Genomic DNA, 17294 nt, shown 5'->3' with positions numbered 1-17294 from the left:
GAAAAGTTCCTACCCAACTTCGCTACACACCTCAGTAAGAGTTCCCCAAAACTCATTTATCCCTACACACTGCATTATGGATAAACCACCAATAATTGTAGTAAAACAATCAGTAAAATTTTGGGTAACCACTAGTAAATTTTAGATAAAAAGGTTGTAGACACGCTGTCAGTAAGTTGTGGATAAACTACCACTATTTGTAGATTCTCAAACTGTCAGTACTTCCTCCATTTGTATCAACCCACCCCATCCAATGAAATAAGACATGTTGATAACAGATTAGTACATAAACAATAAACATGATTTACATGTATTTAGCTCAACAGTATAAATAGACATGCTTAACATGCAATCAGTAAGACAGAAGCAGTAATAACATTAACAATTTATCAGAAAATAGTGACAGTTGACATGAATAGTTTCACAAACCATACACATAATATAGTCTCAAATCGGTCAGTAAGATCATAAATTGCAGAATAGTTATAATACCAGGGGATCAATTGAATTTACAAAAATTCGGGAAACATGTTGGGGTTTGTATAGGGACTAAATGTAATAGCCTATTTTTAGTGGTATCGAAAACAGTGGTTTCGGGCCACAATTCCGACAAGCAAGTCTGTAAATATTATTATTTAATATTTACGAGTCAAGTATAATGATATAGTGAATTTTGATTTGATAAATTTTTCTAATTAGACGGTTAATTAAAGTACAAGTGGTTTGACTTGAAAATTAGTGGTTTTGAGAAATAAGGTATCGAGATTTTGTTTCCATAAACTGAGCCCATAAATATTTAATATAAATATTTACGGAGTTGTTTTGTAGATGTATTAAAATTTGGTTTGAAAAATTTAGTTATTAAATGGCTAATTTAGTTATAATACCAGGGGATCAATTGAATTTACAAAAATTCGGGAAACATGTTGGGGTTTGTATAGGGACTAAATGTAATAGCCTATTTTTAGTGGTATCGAAAACAGTGGTTTCGGGCCACAATTCCGACAAGCAAGTCTGTAAATATTATTATTTAATATTTACGAGTCAAGTATAATGATATAGTGAATTTTGATTTGATAAATTTTTCTAATTAGACGGTTAATTAAAGTACAAGTGGTTTGACTTGAAAATTAGTGGTTTTGAGAAATAAGGTATCGAGATTTTGTTTCCATAAACTGAGCCCATAAATATTTAATATAAATATTTACGGAGTTGTTTTGTAGATGTATTAAAATTTGGTTTGAAAAATTTAGTTATTAAATGGCTAATTTAGGTACAATGACTAAATCGTAAAAACTGTAAAACTCAATAGATATTGAATTTTATTAGTTAAATGACTTAAATAATGTTTGCGAAAGGATCTAGGTGGCAATTTGACCACTTTTAAATGGGATAGACGGTTAGTGGAGGATTTTTAATTGAAATATATATTAGTTATAAAATTAAATTAATAATAAAAAGTAAATAAACATAAAATAAAAGACATCATCATCTTTTCATTTTTCTTTTACCCACCGAAACTACACCATTGTTAAAGGGAAAGAAAAGCTTCAAGCTCTCAAACCATTCAACCTTTGCATGGTAAGGTTTTGGGGTCCTGTTTTTTATAATTTTTATATGTTTGTGATCGTTGCAACTAGGTCCAATTAATCTGTATCTCTATTTTCAAAATTTTTAAATATTTCTAAAATTTCCATTGATGTTAATTGAATTTTTTTAATATTTATGGTAGATTTTGAAGCTTGGATGGAAAATAGGGCTATTTTATAAATTGATTTTTGTTAGTTTTGAACATAAGGACTAAATTTTTAATTTTGGAATGTAATTTATACAAATTTTTTTTATAATAGGAAATTTAATTGGATATATTTGAAGTTGGTTTAAAATTTGGAGTCCAAATTTGGAAGTTATGATAAGTTTGATTTTAGGGACTAAATCGAATAAAACGTAAAACTTGAAGAAATAATTGAAAGATGAAATTGAGCTTATATATATTTGTAACATGCTGTTATGTGATATTTGAGTGATTAAACTGAAATAAATTTATATTATAGATCAAAATTTGAACAAGATGGTTGATAATCAAGGAAAAAACGAAAATTATAGACTAGTGCCTAACACTCCTGCTTTTGATGTTAGCCCTTGGTAAGTTCATACAGTATAACTAAATTGCAGGTTTTGAGCTCCAACATGTGTTGTACACTCGAGAAAATAGGTTTATTAAGCCTTGTCCAGGCTATATGTTATTTCAACCTTAATGGGTGACCAGACACTATTATCCAATTTGTATAGGTCCAACCTTAACTGGTGACCGGACATTATTGTTCGATTCATATAAGTCCAACCCTAATGGGTGACCAAACATTTTTATTCGATTTGGGTAGGTTCAACCCTAACGGGTGACCATGCACTATTATCCAATTCATGTAGGTTCAACTCGAAAGGGTAACTAAACACCATTTTTTCACCTGTATGAGTTCTTTTACGATGTTTCATTAGGTAGAATTATAAAATGGAAATGTCATGATATAAAGTTGATGTTGGCAAAAAGATAGTTCATGATATGAATATTTGAATCAAGTTTAACTATAATAGAAATATGAAAATTGAGGTTATATGTATGGTTTGAGCTCAAAGCCTTATGTATTTGATGTTGTTGCATTGTGTTTTAACAGGGATACTTATTTTGCATAATGAATTGAATGTGTGATAAGTAATTGAGGTAATAAATAAGTTATATTGTAGGAGCTTACTAAGTAGTTTAAATACTTACCCGTGTTACTATTTTCCTATAGATTTTAGACGTCCGGAATGTGTCGATCGGATCAGTGAGAACCACACACCTTTCGTCTTCCTATTCGATAGACTTTTGATGTTTCGAGCTTGGTTATTTGCAGTATGTCCATAGGATAGTTGATCTTGTGCAAGATAGTGAACATGTTTTAGTATACTAGTTTTGTATATATAATCTTATTGTGTTATATGGTTGGTGCCAAATTAAAAACTAGAAGGTTAAAGATAATGATAAAGTATGAATGGTATTGAACGTATGAAATAGGTTGTGGATTGAAATGGCTAAAGGCTTTGGTATGAATTGTATTTAAATTGAGTTTCATGAATTGTTGGTGCTAATAAGGGCGTATTGGTTGTATGTTTAAATGGTTATGTGAATTAATGTTTTAGCTTTGAAATAGGTATGTTTTGGTGTAGAACTGATTGGCATTAATTGTAATTATAGGTCACTTTTCTTGATTGGTATGAAACTTGCATATATAGGTCACTTATGCTGCACACGGGCTACCACATGGCCGTGTGTGCTCCACGTTTAAGTTGGTTTTTAGTTTACACGGTCACAATTCACGGCATCAGTTTGTTACACTGTAACACCCTTAACCCGTATCCGACGCCAAAACAGGGTTATAGAGCATTACCGAACTTATAACTTAAACAATCATACATTTCATATTCAATTATCATTCAAATCAAAAAAACATTCAAATACATTCATGTCGTCCCTAATACGAGCCCTCGAGGCCCCAAATAGACATTAAAAGTAGTTCTTGACTAAACCGAGTACTTAAGGAATTTTAAAAAAAACATTGAAATTTTTTTCAAAGTGCAAAAGACACACTCCAATGTGGCCAGGACGTGTGGGCATTCAAAATTGGGACAAACGGCCGTGTCTCAGCTCGTGTCTGACCCCGTGTAACTCACTGACTTAGGTCACACGGCCAACCCACACCCCCGTGTGCCAGGCCGTGTACCTTTTGAAATGACTTCACAAGCCCGTGTGCTAGGCTGTGTACTGGGCTGTCTGAAAACTGGAGGGTATACTGACTTGTGCCACATGGCCAAGCCACACGCCCGTGTGCTACGCCGTGTGAAGCTACTGACTTGATTTTTAAAGAAGTATCAGGGGACACACGATCGTGTCACCTGGCCGTGTGTCACGCACGGCTGAGACACACGCCCGTGTCTCTGCCCGTGCGGACAAAAATAGACCATTTTCCAAGCCATATTTCTCACCCAATGTGGTACCAACCTAAGCTCAACAATGCACATACATCTATGGCATAAATAAGCATTCGAAACCAACGAATATTAAGTTTATAACATGTAATATCCACACATACAACATGATATCCATAAGCACATTCATTTGATCACTTTAACACATATCAAACATACTTCCAAAGTCTACCTAAATGGTCAAATACATATATGAGACATTGTGCCTAAAACATAGCATGCATACTCATCTCAATCCCAACCATTTAGTGCCAAAACACAAATTCACAAGCAAGGCATTCGTATAGCAATTATACACCACATATCATAAGGCCATTTATACATATATACATACCAAAATACATGGCCACCTTACAAGGCAATTCAAATGGCCAAAACTCAACAAGACATATAGGCCACATTAGCCAAAGTACTTATACATGTCATTTAATCAAAATATAAAGTCCAAAGTACCAAAATAAGAGTTTGATAGTGTGATGCAAATCTCCGACGACTTCCAAATCGAGTGAGCTTCCGAAGCACTATAAAACACAGAAGAATAAACGGAGTAAGCAATTACGCTTAGTAAGTTCGTAAAATATATAATAAAACTTACCGTATAACCCTAAATTTAGGTAAATAACTCAAAGCATAACTCAATTCAATTTGGCCAAAGCCTATCACATAACCAATCACCAAGTTAGCCATGTATACACATAAAAATTGAGAATCATGTATGAATTCAAAAATTATTAAAATTCCAAGTACATGTAACATCTCTACTATATATATGTATATCATATATATATAACCATCTCCGTGTAAATACCTATACTAGTTCGTATCGAACTTATATAATCTCGTAATAACACTATGCCCGTTGAACCAGTTAGAATCTCGTTAGATAAGCAGGTAGTACACACGAGGTGTACTGAACTGTAATCTATCAATTCTTGTACATGTAGGCTCGTACGAGCGATAAACGGTAAGTTCCTCAGAGCTGAATATCGGTAAGCTCCTATGAGCTGCAAATCGGTAAGCTCCTACAAGCTGCAAATCGGTAAGCTCATACGAGCTGTGATGAGTCCGCAACACATACAGGATCTCAACCTGTAACACCCTAACCCGAATCTGTCGTTGAAACAGGGTTACAGAGCATTACCAGAGTTTATAAAGCAAACAGATAGATAATGCAAACATTTCATATCATATAGAACTCAAGTCAAAAATAAATCAAAATCATACATATTTTCCCTTATACGAGCCCTCAAGGCCTAAAATACACATGAGAAACAATTTGGGACTAAATCTAAAACTCAAAAAATTTTCAAAAAACTTTCAAAATTTTCAAAGGTCTAGGGGACACATGTCCGTGTGACCGGGCCGTATGTCTCACACAGTCAAGAGACACGACCGTGTAGACATTCGAAGTAAGGACACACGGCCATATCCCAACCCATGTTCATATTATGGTGCTCTCTGACTTGGGTCATACGGCCAAGCCATACACCCATGTGCTAGGCTTTATGAGAATACTGACTTGCAATACATAGGTGTAGGGGTCACATGGCCAAGCCACATGCCCATGTGCTAGGCCGTACAAACATTCTGTTTTGCTTAATTTAATAGATACAGGGGACACGCGGCCGTGTCACCTGGTCGTGTGTCACACACGGCTGAGACACATGCCCGTGCCTCTGCCCGTGTGGACGAAATTAGGTCATTTCCAAGCCACATTTCTCACCCCATTTGTCATCAACCTAAATCAACACTTTTAGACATCAACAACCTATATCATAGCATTCAAATCAAGCTAAATCCAAGTTTTATATATATATGATCATCACAAATACTCTAGTATTCAAACTTATCAAATTGACCAAATTCACATATATGTATACTTGTACTAAGTATTAACATACCTATAAGCCAACATTAATAAGCCAACATTGGCCAAATTAACTTATACACGCAATTATAACCAGATTCAAATCATCCAAAATTACCAATAGAACCAATAGATAGTGTGATATAACTCCGACAAGCTTCTAACCCGTTCGAGCTTCTGATAATATGTAGGGTAAATATAAATAAATACATAAGCAATGAAAGCTTAGTAAGCTCGTTTAATATTTAATCATATTAATTCATTTCAAATATGAAATCTATACATATCAAGAATAATCCAATATTGATACCACAATATTCATGAAGTTATATTCATCAACTCACAAGGTGAATAAATCTACAACATCACTTAGACATGTATTTTCCATGTCATGTTTCAATATATAAAATAAATATCATTTCCATGTATTTCAGGTGTATACAAGTAGTATCTCATTCATAATTCATCTTAACTAATATCAGAACTTTGTCTGTTGAACCATTTGAAATATCGATGGATACACAGTAATACACACGAAGTGTACAAATCTGTAATCCGTCAATTCATATCCGGGAGTGCTCGTTAAAGCACATAATCGAGAAGTCCTCTCTCAAGCCATATAACGGGATCCATGTAACGAGAAGCTTATCCGGGCTTAATAACAAGAAGCTCATAAGAGCTTAAAATAGAAAGCTCATGTGAGCTTAACGGGTAACTCTGAAGAGCTATTATTAGGAAGCTCCGGATAGCCATATATCAGAAAATTCAAGTGAGCTATAACGGGTAGCTCATGATGAGCCAAATATCGAGACGCTCATTAAGAGCTGTGGTATGTCCACAATACATGCAAGATCAATACCGATCATATAATAGGACGCTCACAAAGAGCTGTGGTATGTCCACAATACATGCAAGATCAATACCGATCATATAATAGGACGCTCACAAAGAGCTGCGGTATGTCCGCAACACATGCAGGATCAATACCGACCGAGATGCTCGCAGGAACCATATAACGGGAAGCGAGAGAGAGCTTATAACTAGGTGCTCGTAAGAGCTATGGTGTGTCAGCAACATATGCAAGAATTACAACCCTTTCGGGAACCTTGTATCCAATCGAATTTCATTTATTCAAACATGACTTATTATTTATCGGGTATTATCGGATATGTGATCAATTTCATTCATATGTCATTTATATAATTTACATATACAACATTCAATTCAAACATATAAATATACACAATTCAGTTACACGAACTTACCTGGCTAAATTGCAGAAAGATCAAGATTTGGGGGTATTTTGATAATTTTCCATTTTCCTCGATATTCCACCCGATCTTAATCTACAACAAAAATATGAAAACCAGCTTAAACTCTCTCCCATGTCTGTTTTGAATCGAAACTTGGAGACAAAAGTGTCTGGAAAGTTTTAAATTAAATTTGTTTCATTTTATTTTCCATTAAATTACAATATTGCCATTGTTTCTTTTTATTTTATTATTTTCAATGCTTATGCAGCCTCATCATTTTAAATTAGGTATATTTTCTTCTTAAGTCCTTCCTCTTTTATTAATCAAGCCATTTAATCTCTTAAATATTATAATTAGCAAGTTTTGCACCTTTTTCAATTTAGTTCTTTTATATTAATTAACTATCGAAACATTAAAATTTTTCAACGAAACTTTAATACGACCTTATTGACACTCCGTAAATATTTTTAAAAATATTTAAGGCTTAGTTTAGAGAAACGAGGTCCCGATACGTTATTTTCCAAAACCACTTAAACTAGGGTTTTATCACTCGAATCGAATAATTCACTATAAGACATAAATTACTAATTCAAAAACCTTTTTAAAACCAAATTTGACTTGTAAATATTAAATAATAAAATTTATGAGCTTACTCGCTGAATTTGGTGGTCTCAAACCACTATTTTCGATATCACTAAAAATCGGGCTATTAAACAACCAAAACGGTAACCCTAATGACATGTCATTTGTATCCTACGAATTTCTAAGGTTCAAACGGGGCTCCATATTCTTCGTACCTCGTCGGTTATGTGCTCCATAATTATACATAATAATTAAACTAATCACATGCATATATATTTCAATCAAAACATATAACTACGCAATGTATTTACACGAACTTACCTAAAACTCAAACAGAGAATACGATCGTTTAGTCCACGACTTTATCTTTTCCCGATTTAGTTCTAAATTTTAATTTTCTTGATCTATATAAATAAATTTAACTCATTTAATCATATTTCTAATCAATTCAATCCAAATTTCATGTTATGAAAAAATTACCATTTTACCCTAAATATTTGACTTCTTTACAATTTAGTCCCTATGCTCGTAAAATGAAATTCATGAAATTTCAGTACACTCAAGCCTAGCCGAATACCCTATGTGCTCATAGAAGCCCATACACATCACAAATTCACACATTTGACACACAATGTTCACAATTTTCAAATTAACCCCTAATTGGTAATTTCATTAAAACTCACTTAACAAAAGTTGTTTAATCAACAACAATGATCCTTTTTCTTCCATTAAAGTTCAAGAACAACAAGAATTATCTCATGGAAAAACCCTATACTTTCAACCATTTTACAAATTAATCCCCTAAAAATATAAAAATCAACAAAAACGAACATCAAATTCACTTACATGCAAGGGGTTTATGTTGCTAAAGTTTTAAGCTCTCAAATGGCTCTAAGTTGCTAAAATTTTTGGTGGAAATTGCATGAGGAAGATGGCCATTTGTTTTGTTTTATTTAATTTACTTTTAATTACCTAATTACCATTTTACCCTTATCTAACTTTAAAAATTACTCAATTACCAAGCCATGCACATCCACTAACTCATTTAATGGTCTAATTCCCATATAAGGACCTCCACTTTAAAGTTCTATAGCTATTTAACACTTTTAGCTAATAGAACACAACTTTCGCACTTTACGCGATTTAGACCTTGTTAACAAATTGAGCATACAAACGATAAAATTTCTTAATGAATTTTTTTTGCAATAATAAGATCATGTTTTAGACCACAAAATAATAATAAAATAAATTTTACGACCTCAAATTTGTGGTCCCAAAACCACTGTTCCGTTTTCACTAAAAATGGGCCGTTACAACTCTCCCCCTTAGGAATTTTCAACCCCGAAAATCTTACCAGAAAATAGGTTTGGGTATTTTTTTCTCATGGTTTTCTTGGGTTCCCAAGTAGCCTCCTCAAAATCGTAACAATTCCAAAGAATCTTCACTAAGGCTATTCTTTTGTTTCTTAACTTTTTGATCTCTCGAGCTAAGATTCTGATCAGTTATTCGTTATATGACATGTCAGGCTGAATCTCAACCTCAATTGGAGAAATTATACGCAAAGGATCCGATTGGAATCATCGAAACATAGACACATAAAACACATTATCAATCTTTTCCAACTCTGACGGTAATTCAAGTCGATATGCCACTGGTCCAATTCTCTCGATAATCTCATACGGTCTAATAAATCGCGGACTTAACTTTTCTTTACGACAAAATCGGAGAATTCTTTCCCAAGGCGATACTTTCAAAAATAGCTTATCGTCAACCTAAAATTCAATATCCTTTCATTTTAAATCTGTATACGATTTCTGTCGATTTGAAGTGGCTTTCAAACTGTCAGGAATCATTTTCACTTTCTCTTTGGCCTCTCGAATCAAATCAACCCCGCGTATCTTTTTCTCACTAAGCTTGGTCCAGTACAACAGAGTTCGGCATTTACGACCATACAAAGCTTCATACGGTGTCGTCTGAATAATCGATTGAAAGTTGTTATTATTATATGTGAATTCAACCAACAGTAAATATTTTTCCCAATTACCTTCGAACTCTAAGACACAACAACGAAGCATATCCTCGAGAATCTGAATCACTCTCTCAGACTAACCATAGGTTTGAGGATGAAATGCAGTGCTAAAATGCAACCGCGTACCCAAAGCTTCTTGCAACTTCTTCTAAAATCATGATGTAAATCGCGGATCTCTATCCGAAATGATGGAGACTGGTACTCCGTACAATCTCACAATCTCAGAAATATACAATTCGAATTACCTGTTAAGTGAGAAGTCTGTATGTACCGAAATAAAATGTGCAGACTTCGTCAATCGATCAACAACAACTCAGATAGCATCTGTCTTTTTCGGAGATAGGGGTAATCTCGATACAAAATCCATTATAACTCTATCCCACTTCTACTCCGGTATTATCACTGGCTGCAATAGTCCTAAAGGCACTTGATGTTCGGCTTTAACCTGTTGACAAATGAAGCATCTTGACACAAAATTAGAAATGTCACGTTTCATACCCGACCACTAGTACATTTGTCTCAAATCATCGTACATCTTAGTACTCCCTGGACGAAAAGACAAGCTCCTACTATGAGCTTCATGTAAAATTTTCTGTATAAGCTCAATATCTTTCGACACGCAAACTCTACCTTGGAACAACAAACAATCATCGGATCCGATCTGAAACTCTGAATCAATAGTCGACTCACACTGGACTCTTTTAGTTTGCAATTCATTATCACATTTCTAAGCCTCGTAAATTTATTGTAAAAACATTAGTTTAGCTTTTAACTCAGCTAAGATCGAACCATCATTAGACAATGTCAATCGCATATTCATCGCTCTTAGAGCAAACAAAGATTTTCTACTCAAAGCATTCGCGACTACATTTGCTTTCCCCGGGTGATAATTAATCACTAACTCATAATCTTTCAAAAGTTCAAGCCATCTTTGCTGTCTCAAATTCAAATCTTTCTGTGACATCAGATACTTCAAGCTCTTGTGATTAGTAAATATGTGGCACTTTTCACCGAACAAATGATGTCGCCAAATTTTTAAAGCAAACATGATCGCAGGTAATTCCAAGCCATGTGTCGGATAATTCTTCTCGTGCATCTTTAATTGTTTGGAAGCATACATTATCACTTTGCCTTCTTGCATTAAAACACATCCTAAACCGTTCAATGATGCATCACTGAAAATCATAAATTCGTTACCCGACTCAGGTTGAACCAAAACTGGTGCTTCGGTTAACAATGCTTTCAACTGATTAAAACTCTGTTGACACATTTCAGACCACTCAAACTTTACATCTTTTTGTAATAACCAAGTCATCGGTGTAGCTATCATTGAGAACCCTTTAACAAATCTTCAATAATATCCCACTAATCCTAGAAAGTTTCTGACCTCATATATGTTTCTCAGTGGTTTCCAATAAAAAATTGTTGAAATCTTGCTCGGATCAACTCTGATGCCTTCTGCTGAAACAATGTGTCCCAAAAATCTAACTTCTCAGAGCTAAAACTCGCATTTGCTAATTTTAGCAAATAGTTGTTTATCTTTCAAAGTTTGTAACACAATTGTCAAATGCTCGGCATGTTCAGACTCATCTCGGGAATAGATCAGAGTATCATCAATGAATACAGTAATAAATCTGTCTAAATACGGTTTGAAAATTTTATTCATCAAATTCATAAAGACTGCAGGAGCGTTAGTTAACCAAAACGGCATAACAAGAAATTCATAATGCCCATACCTGGTTTTGAACGTAGTTTTCAGCACATCCGAATCTTTAACCCGCAATTGATAATAACCAGATCGTAAATCAATCTTTGAAAATACTGTTGCTCCTTTCAACTGATCGAACAAATCATCAATCCTCGGCAAAGGATACTTATTCTTAATTGTAACCTTGTTAAGCTATCGATAATCAATACACAATTTCATTGATCCATCTTTCTTCTTTACAACTAAAACCGGTACAACTCAAGGTGAGAAACTTGGTTGTGCAAAACCTCTATCCGTTAACTCTTGCAACTGAGTCTTCAACTCTTTCAACTCTGCCAGAGCTATTCTGTACGGAGCTATCGATATCAGTGATGTTCCCGGTACTAACTCAATAGCAAATTCAACCTCTCTGATCGGTGGCAACCCGGGTAATTCTTCTGGAAACACATCTGAATATTCACAAACTACTGGTACTGATTCAATCTTCAATTCAGGCACTTTTGTATCAAGTACGTACGCAAGATAAGCATTACAATCATTTTTCATATATTTCTATGCTAACATAGTCGATATTACAATAGGTAAACCATTCAAATCATCGGATTCAATACGAAGAGTCTCACCATTCTGACATTTCAACTCAATAATCTTTCGCCTACAGTTAACAAAAGCATCATGCAAAGTCAGCCAATTCATACCCAAAATCACATCAAACTCATCAAACAGTAAAAGTATCAAATCAACCAGAAAACTGTAACCCCGAGTCATCAAAGGACAATTCTTGCACACTTTATCAATTAGGACATACTAACCTAAGGGGTTCGATACCTTAACCATGAATTCAGTGGACTCTACAGGTAAACTCTTACTAGACACTAAATTTGTACATACATAAGAATGGATTGATCCGGGATCAATCAAAGTAGTTACATCAGTGTTATAAAGATAAAAAGTACAGATGATAATATCTGGCGCCGATGCATTCTCGCGAGCGCGAATAACGTAAGCTCTAGCTGGCGCCCATACCTCAGATCTCACTACTGAATCTTTCGTTGCACCTCTACTACCACTCATATTTCCAGTGTTTCGAGGTGGTCTCCCTCTAGTAGCTGTATTGCTCGGTCTCGCGGTTTGAGCTTTTTTTTCTCAGACTTTTCAGGGAAATCTCTAGAATAGTGGTCGAATGAACCACACCTGAAACACGCTTTGCTTTTAACTCAACACTCGTCATAATGTGGCCTATTACAGTGTTTGCACTCGGGTCTAGCATTTCTAACACTACCCACACTAGCTATAGATGTGGCCTGGGGTTTAGGACTAGAGTGTCTTGCATCTCTATCTCAACTATAATGTCCCATAGAATAGTAGGACAGTAGTGATGTTCTTTAACTTAAACAATCATACATTTTATATTCAATTATCATTCAAATAAAAGAACATTCAAATACATTCATATCGTCCTTAATACGAGCCCTCGAGGTTCCAAATAGATATTAAAAGTAGTTTAGGACTAAACCGAGTACTCAAAGAATTTTTAGAAAACACTTAATTTTTTTCAAAGTGCAAGGGACATACGCCCGTGTGGCCAGGCCGTGTGTCTCACAAGGCCAAGAGACACGCCCATGTCTCAGGTCATGTGGGCATTCAAAATGGGAACACACGGCCGTGTTCCAGCCCATGTCTGACCCCGTGTAACTCACTAACTTGGGTCACATGGCCAACCCGCACGCCGGTGTGAAATGACTTCACACGCCCCTATGCCAGGCCGTGTTCTAGGCCATGTGAAAACTGGAGGGTATCATGACTTGTGCCACACAGCCAAGCCACACGTCCGTGTGCTAGGCTGTGTGAAGCTACTGACTTGATTTCTAAAGAAGTATCAAGGGACACACGGTCGTGTCACCTAGCCGTGTGTCACGTACGGCTGAGACACATGCCCGTGTCTTTGCCCTTGTGGACAAAATTAGGTCATTTTCTAAGCCATATTTCTCACCCAATGTGGTACCAACCTAAGCTCAACAATGCACATACAACCATGACATAAATAAACATTCAAAACCAACCAATATCAAGTTTATAACATGTAATATCCACACATACAACGTGATATCCATAAGCACATTCATTTGACCACTTTAACACATATCGAACATACTTCCAAAGTCTACCTAAATTGTCAAATACATATATGAGACATTGTGCCTAAAACTTAGCATGCATACTTATCTCAATCCCAACCATTTAGTGCCAAAACACAAATTCACGAGCAAGACATTAATATAACAATTATACGCCACATATCATAAGGCCATTTATACATATATACATACCAAAATACATGACCACCTTACAAGCTAATTCAAATGGCCAAAACTCAACAAGACATATAGGCCACATTAGCCAAAATACCTATACATGCCATTTAACCAAAATATAAAGTCCAAAGTACCAAAATAAGAGTTTGATAGTGTGACACAAATCTCCAACGACTTCCAAACCGAGCGAGCTTCTGAAGCACTATAAAACATAGAAAAATAAACGGAGTAAGCAATTAAGCTTAGTAAGTTTGTAAAACATAGAATAAAACTTATCGTATAACCCCTAATTTGGGTAACTAACTCAAAGCATAACTTAATTCAATTTGACCAAAGCCTATCACATAACCAATCACCAAGTTAGCCATATATACACATAAAAATCGAGAATCATGTATGAATTCAACAATTATTAAAATTTCATGTACATGTAACATCTCTACTGTATATCTGTATATCATATATATAAAAACCATCTCTATGTAAATACCTGTACTAGTTCGTATCGAACTTATATAATCTCGTAATAACACTATGCCTGTTGAACCAATTAGAATCTCGTTAGATACGCGGGTAGTACACACGAGGTGTACTGAACTATAATCTGTCAATTCCCGTACATGTAGACTCATACGAGCGATAAACAGTAAGCTCTTCCGAGCTAAATATCGGTAAGTTCCTATGAGCTGCAAATCAGTAAGCTCCTACGAGCTATAAATCGGTAAGCTGATACGAGCTGTGGTGAGTCCGCAACACATGTAAGACCTCAACCAAAACGGTAACCCTAATGACATGTCATTTGTATCTTACAAATTCTTAAAGTTCAAACGGGGCTCGGTATTCTTCATACATTGTCAGTTATGTGCTTGATAATTATACATAATAATTAAACTAATCACATACATATATATTTCAATCAAAATATATAATTATGCAATGTATTTACACGAACTTACCTCAAACTCAAACAGAGAATATGATCGTTTAGTCCATGAATTTATCTTTTCCTCGATTTAGTTTCGAATGTTACTTTTCTTGATCTATCATTTTTTCCCTAAACATTTGACTTCTTTACAATTTAGTCCCTAGGCTCGTAAAATGAAATTCATGAAATTTCACTACACCCAAGCCTAGCCAAATACCCTATGTGCTCATAGCAGCCCATACACATCACAAATTCACACATTTAACACACAATTTTCACATTTTTCAAATTAACCCCTAATTGGTAATTTCATTAAAACTCACTTAACAAAAGTTGTTTAATTAACAACAAGAATTTATTTTCTTCCATTAAACTTCAAGAACAACAAGAATTATCTCATGGAAAAACCCTAGACTTTCAAACATTTTGCAAATTAATCCCCTAATTAGCTAGGTTAAGCAACAACGATTCCAAAAACATAAAAATCAACAAAAACGAACATCAAATTCACTTACATGCAAGGGGTTTATGTTGCTGAAATTTTAAGCTCCCAAATGGCTCTAAGTTGCTGAAATTTTCGGTGGAAATTGCATGAGGAAGATGACCATTTGTTTTGTTTTATTTAATTACTTTTAATTACCTAATTATCATTTTACCCTTACCTAACTTTAAAAATTACTCAATTACCAAGCCATGCACATCATTTAATGGTCTAATTGCCATATGAGGACCTCCACTTTAAAATTCTATAGCTATTTAACACTTTTAGCTTATAGAACACAACTTTCGCACTTTACGCGATTTAGTCCTTTTTCACAAATTGAGCATACAAACGATAAAATTTCTTAACGAAATTTTTTATGCAATAATACTATCATGTTTTAGACCAAAAAAAAATATTAAAATAAATTTTACGACTTCGAATTTATGGTCTCAAAACCACTGTTCTGTTTTCACTGAAAACGGGTCGTTACATACACTGTTTGGGGAAACGATTGTGTGATAGCACCACACGGCCTAGCCATATGGCAGATGACTCCTGTTTTTCCTTTTTACCTATCTTTTTGTAAAAGTTTCAAAATGATACTAAATTAGTTTCGAGCCGGGTTGAGAGCTTTTGTAAGCTCATTTAAGACTCAGAATTGTTTGAAAGGCATGTTAAACATCGAAATGACTTGTATTTATTAATTTATTGACTTGTTATTTATTTTTGAATATTTATATTTAAATTAAAATTAAAATTTTATAAGTACAATTAAATCAAAATGATGTATACACCAAATTAAAATGCATATGTCATATTAGACATTTTATTAAAAATTATGCATAAATTTAAGATTTTAAAAAAATAATTTTTCAATGGTTTATCTTAATTTTGTTATAATTAAACCCCGCCCTTATTTGGAGGACCTTGGACCATTTGGTCCATTTGGTCATGTTCCTGCCTATATAAAAGCTTTGTTTAGCATCGATTCTTAAATTATAAGTTTATATTATTCATAAATTACAATTTTTATTTATATATAAATTAAACTTTATAAATAATTTATATTAATCGCTTAAAAAATATCTAAATTTATATTTTTATATTATAATGTTAATAATGGATTACCGAAATTTTATAATTTTATTATAATCTTAGTCGAATATTTAATAATACTAAAATAACATTGACATGGCATTGTGAAAATAATAATAAGACGAAAAAAAAATGATACTTTACTTTTAATATATATTAGTTTTCAACCTTCCAAACTTCCATTTTGAGATATTTTAAATACTAATTTATCCTTTCTTGATATTGTCGAGATCATAATATTTAAATTTATTTTATCTTGTCACACCATGAATGTGTTGTCTTATTATTTTTAAAGGTAGAAAAGATTGTGATTAAATTTAGGGTAAATTGCACTTAAGGTCAGTAAATTTATTTTTTAGTCACTCAACCTTAAAAAATTATAAAATGGCCATTAAACTATTCAAAAATTTTAATTTAAGTCATTAAACTATTCAAAAGTTTTAAGTTACTAGGTTGTTAAGTTTTTCTTTTTTTAAGTTTAGATAGTGAGCTCAAAGTACCAATTCGACGATCAGTATGATGGATCATTACTCATCTACAAGTAGAAGAACATGCTTTGAATCCAAGTTGATCTAACAATCAGTGTTAAAGATTGGAGAAGAAAGCTAATTTAATCCTGGTTTGTAGATTCATGATGTTCAAAATTGTTTATGAAAAAAATTAAATTGTAGAAGAGAACTAGAAAGGTAACTTTTGGTTGGTGCAAGTGGTGTAAACAAAAAAAACCATATAACAACGATTTTAACGGCCACAATCAATAATTTAAGTGAAATTTTTTTAATAATTTAATAATCATTTTGTAATTTTTAAAAATTGAATAACCAATACATAGATTTACTAATAATTTAATAAAGTTGGATACAACTTAACCTTTATTTTAAAATGAAAAAGGAAAGGCATGTATATAGTAAGTATCTCCCACATCTTTTCTTTTCTTTTCTTTTCTTTAAAAATACAAAATTGTGGTTTTGGATTAAATACAAAAGCTTGTTTGGCTTCCAAGAAAG

This window comes from Gossypium hirsutum, chromosome D02 (assembly GCF_007990345.1).
Source record: "Gossypium hirsutum isolate 1008001.06 chromosome D02, Gossypium_hirsutum_v2.1, whole genome shotgun sequence".
Classification (NCBI taxonomy): domain Eukaryota; kingdom Viridiplantae; phylum Streptophyta; class Magnoliopsida; order Malvales; family Malvaceae; genus Gossypium; species Gossypium hirsutum.
Note: the sequence above shows the minus strand (reverse complement) of the source record.